Below are 5,296 nucleotides of genomic sequence, written 5' to 3'. Positions count from 1 at the left end.
CTTTTTGCATTTGCATTTTTCCACCATTAGAGTGCAAGCCTTGTGGGAGGGACAGGGGGGGAGTGATGTAAGGGAGGGGGTAGGGAGGTAAAGAGAAGGAGGGGAGAGAGGGAGGGGGAGTGACGTTATGGAGACGGTGAAGAGGGGAGGGGAGATAAAAAAGGGAAGGGGGAAAATGAAGGTAGGGAGGGGGCAGTGGAAAGGAGAGAAGGGAGGAGAGGAAGAGAAGTGAAGGGAGGGGAGAAGATAAGAGGAGGGAGGGGAAAGGGGAGGAGGAGGGGTAAAGATATTGTGATGAAGGTAAGGGGAGGAGGAGGAGGGAGGCTGAGTATTGAAGGGAGGGGGTAGAAGTTGTAAGGGGAGAGTGAAAGAACAGTAGAGGTGGGAGGGAAGACGGGGAGGGAACGGGAGGGGGAGAGGAAAAGGGAAATAAGGTACTGTAGCAAAAAGTGTTGATAAAGAAGGGAAGAAAGAAGAGAGATTGAGGGAAGAGGAATTAAGAGGAGAAAGCTGATACGAAGAGGACGATAAGAGAGGCTGACGGAGGCGAAGGAGAAGTGTAATAAAGAAGAAGAGGTGTGGATAATGTGGTAATTCAGGAGTCATGAGAGAGAGAGAGAGAGAGAGAGAGAGAGAGAGAGAGAGAGAGAGAGAGAGGTACTGTGTCGTGGTATGCCAGTCACCTCAGCAGTAGAGTGGGAGGAAGATGATCCAGTTAGAGTAAGTGTGAGAGAGAGAGAGAGAGAGAGAGAGAGAGAGAGAGAGAGAGAGAGAGAGAGAGAGAGAAAAGGATAAAGGAGGAGAAACAAAGTAGGAGAAGGGAAGGTGACGATAAAGAGGAAGGGCAGAGAAACTTGAGCAGAAGGTAGGAAAAAAGTAAAGGTATGGGAAGGAAGATGGAGGTGAAACAGGAAGGAGAGAGAGAGAGAGAGAGAGAGAGAGAGAGAGAGAGAGAGAGAGAGAGAGAGAGAGAGAGAGAGAGAGAGAGAGAGAGAGCGTAATACCCAGGCAGGCCGCTATTGGACCTCTTGCACACTTGTTCACCCCAACTTTCTTAATGGAGGGGGAGTAACGTGAGACAGGGGGAGGGGAGAGGGGATGTGGGGTTTGGAGGGGGATGGAGTAAGAATAGATGGTGTGAGGATGGGGGATGGGGGGCGAAGTGGGAGACATGGGGAGTGGGATGAGGGGGGGACGTGGGAGGAATGTGGTGAGAGGGAGAATGAGAGCAAGTGAGAGAGGAAGAAAGGATGGTGTGGGGGGAAGTTGAAAATGGAAAGAGGGGCGTGTGGAGAGGGAAGGAGTTGGTGGTTGGTGGAGGTGAGAGAGAGAGAGAGAGAGAGAGAGAGAGAGAGAGAGAGAGAGAGAGAGAGGGACTAAATGAGCAAGCAAGCAAGAAAGAAAGAAAGTACGGAAGCAAGAAAGCAAGCAATTAAGTAAGAGAGAAGCCATCAGAGAAAATACGTAGGAGTATGCGTCTTTAGAAGTGTGCATTAGCAAAAACATATGTACGTAAAAGAATATACTGGAGAATGTGTGTGTGTGTGTGTGTGTGTGTGTGTGTGTGTGTGTGGCTGGAAGTGTTTATATGAGAAAAATAAATATGTGAGAGAATGTAAGCAAGGAGAAAAAATATATGGGACAGAGAGAATATAAACAAGGGGAAAGAATTTGGAAGAGAGAGTGTGATAAAAGTGAAAGAACAATGTACGAGAGAGAGAGAGTGTGTGTGAGCAAGGAGAAAATATATATAAGAATGAGAAAGTGAGCAAGAGAGAGAAAGTAAGATAAAGAGTAGCGGTGCTGGTACGTGTGGGAGAGAATGTGAGCGAGGAATATAATATGAGTGGGCATATGCGTGAGTGAGAATATATGCATGTGTGAGAGAGGGGATATGAGCAGGGAGAGAGAGAGAGAGAGAGAATGATGGGTATTGTGTGTGTGCAGGAGGGAGGGAGGGAGAGAGAGAGAGAGAGAGAGAGAGAGAGAGAGAGAGAGAGAGAGAATGAGGTGTTTGCAGGTGTTTGTGTGAGGAGTGTTTGCCTCTATTCCTCTCCCTGTCTCTCTGTGTCTTCCTGTTTTATCCACCCAAGTATTTTTCCACAAAGAACAATATCCCTTACTTTGAACAAATAATTATCCTCTTCTTTAACTCCCAGGTCTTTTATTTTCTCTATTTTCTGTTGTGTATTGGTATTATTTTCCGGATTATTAATATTTACCATGGATTTATTCTTTCGAAGTGGTTGGTGTGTCTAGGTTTGAGGTACAACTTTCGGCCTGTTAGCAAGTTTTTTTTTTTTTCCTTTCATTTACGGATTCTGTGAGAAGTATTTCCATTTTTCGTTTTCTGTGTTATTTTGTGTGTCGTGTTTTCGGATTTTATTTGTGTACATTGCCTTCATCATCTTCATTATCTGCATTATCGTTATCAGCTTCATAACGTCACTAACATTATTAAAATCATTAGCCTCGTTATCATCGTCCTCCTCTTTCATCCTTGCTACCTCCTGCTGCTGCGTGTCATCATTATCGTCATCATCATCATCATCATCATCATCATCATCATCATCATCATCATCATCATCACTACGACCTGCATCATAGCCACAACCACCAACACCATCATCATCACCACCACTATCACCATCCACCCAGTCTCCCTCACCCAACATTCTCTTAAAACCACTACCACCACCACCACCACCATCATCATCATCATCATCATCATCATCATCATCATCATCATCACCATCAGTTCCCAGATTTCCCCGCTCCCTTCATCTTCTCCAAGACGTAATCTCCCTCGCCTCCCCGCTGTCATTATCGTCATTTTCATCTTGCAGGCTGGATTCATTTTCACCCTCTGGCCCTCATTGCAGTTTCATGGTTTTCTTGCAGAGTTTTGGTGAGTTTGTCTTGGAGCTTTTGTTGTTTTGTTTCTTGTTTGGGTTTGTATGTTGTCTTGTGTTTGTTTTTGTACTTTGTTTGCCTTTGTTTTGCTGGATTGTTGTTTGTTTTGTAGGCTGATTTGTGTGTGTGTGTGTGTGTGTGTGTGTGTGTGTGTGTGTGTGTGTGTGTGTGTGTTTCTTTTTATATGACCCTACCCACCTCATGTGTAATAGTGGGGTTAGGTTGTGGTAATGATGATGATTACGTTAATGATGACGAATTTGCCTCTCGTAACTCTTCCCACCAACCTCTCTTGTCACTACTACAAAATCCCCTTTTCTACCACCCCTACTACTACAACCACAATCCCCATTCCAGTTCCTTCTACTACTGCTACTGCTACTACTACTACTACTATCATTCCCAGCCCTACTGCTGCCCTTCTTTACGACCTCCTATCCCCCACCTGCCTCGTCTCTGCTCCTGTCATATCCACAATTACCTACAACGTCTCCGCTCGTACCGATGCTGCTGCTGCTGATGATGATGATGGTAGGCAGCAGTATTTAGGATTTACATGCTCCTCTTGGCTCTCTCGTGGTCCTCTTGTCCTCTTGGTTCTCTTGGGGATACGAGACCCTCTGTTTTCTTTAGCTGGTCTTTGATATTCTCTCTCTTGATTTCTTTTTGGGTACTGTTTGGTTACTGATAAAGCTGTGAATATTGATATGTTATTAATGTTTCAGAGTAATGTTAGGGAGAAATATATAGTTGAAATTCCGTGTATGTATGGAGCAGCACATGGCAAGGGTTGGATCCCCCTTTTCAACTTAGTAGTTAGTGGAATGGTTTGGTACTCATTGAATTGGTACCTGTCCCACACGCAGCATAAATAACGCTTGATGAATAACCTACCGTTATGAAAGGTTATTTTGTTATTTATTTAGTTTATTTAAATCAGTTGAGGCAAAAAAAAAAAAAAAGATAAGACATATGAAGGAAGGAAAACTGAAATAGAAATAATCTGAAACGAAGAATATGAAGAAGAAGGGGAAGACGGGGAGAAGGAGGAGAAAAAAGAAAAAAGTTGATGATGATGATGATGATGATAAAGAATAATAGTAAAGTGGATAAAGTAGAGGTTGTGGGTTAATGGAGGAAGGATGACAGTAATGGGGGGAATTAGGGATGATGGAGGAGCGAGTATAATAACTGATGATGAGACTGATCGGGTGGGAGGGGGTAGAGGCTGGGTAATGAGAGAGAGAGAGAGAGAGAGAGAGGGGGGAGGGGAAGGTATTGCCTAAGGAGAAATTAGTGGAGGGAAAGATGAAGGAGGGAGACATACTGGTGGGGAAAAAGGAAAGAAAAGAAAAAGTTAAAAGAAAGGCGGAATACAGGGGAGAGTAAGCAAATGTATAGTAGAGAAAAGAGAGAAAACAAATGAAAGAACAAGGTAAAGGAAACAGCCAGAAAGGAAAATACAAAGGAGGAGAAGAAGGGGAAAGAATGGGACGAGGGGAGAAAAAGAGAAGGAACAGAAAAGTGGAGGGAAAAAGACATGAAAGAAAGGAAGGAAATAAGCAAAGGTGTCAGAGAGGAATGAAAGGAAGGAGAGGAGGGAAGAAATTAAAGGAAAAAATACAGGAAACAGGGGAAGGAGAGAAAGAAGTATTGAAAACAGTCAGTAAAGATCACAGCAAAGAAAGAACAGAGAGAAAAGAGGAAGGAGAACTGAAAAAGAGAGGGAGAGAGAGTGAAGGTGAAGAGGGAACATTGAAGTAAAATTTAACCCCTCATCAGTCTTACGAGAGGGGAGGAGAAAGGGATGGAGGGAAGGGGAAGAGAAATGAGAGAGGGGGAGGGTGGGAAGGCGAGAAGAAATGGGAAGTGTGGAGGAGAGGGGAGAAGAAAGAAGAAGGGAGAAGAGAGTAGAGGAACAGAAGAAGACAAGATACGAAAATTGGGAGGAGAGGAAAGCGGAGAGGAGAAGGAAAGCTGATTAAAAAGACAAGAGGAGAGGGGGAAAGGAAACAGTATTTAACAAACGACCTGAATGCAGATAAGGTAGACAGTGGCCTCATTAACTTCTAACTACCTATTATTAACGACCCCCCCTCCCCAGGATACTCAACCCTAATAGTATTTTTTAGCACCAACTTGCGTCTTTCCATAAATTACAAGGTTAAAAAAGGGTGTATTCTTCCCAGGCCGAGGTAAATGAGCCAAGAAGGGCCACTCATCCCTCATTGGGCCATATTTTATCGAACGGATGACAGATGGACGATTAGGGTAAGAGACTGGACCCGGAGACGGAGCAGGAGGAAGTGGAAGGGGAAGGAAGGGAATAGTTTAGAGAGAAGGAGTTGTTGTGAGAAGAGGGAAGAGGACAAGTGACACGGAA

Source organism: Coenobita brevimanus, chromosome 75 (genome assembly GCF_032717465.1).
Source record: "Coenobita brevimanus isolate Jiangsu-jjx chromosome 75, ASM3271746v2, whole genome shotgun sequence".
Lineage (NCBI taxonomy): Eukaryota > Metazoa > Arthropoda > Malacostraca > Decapoda > Coenobitidae > Coenobita > Coenobita brevimanus.
The sequence above is the reverse complement of the archived record's forward strand: the minus strand, read 5'-3'. Positions refer to the sequence as shown.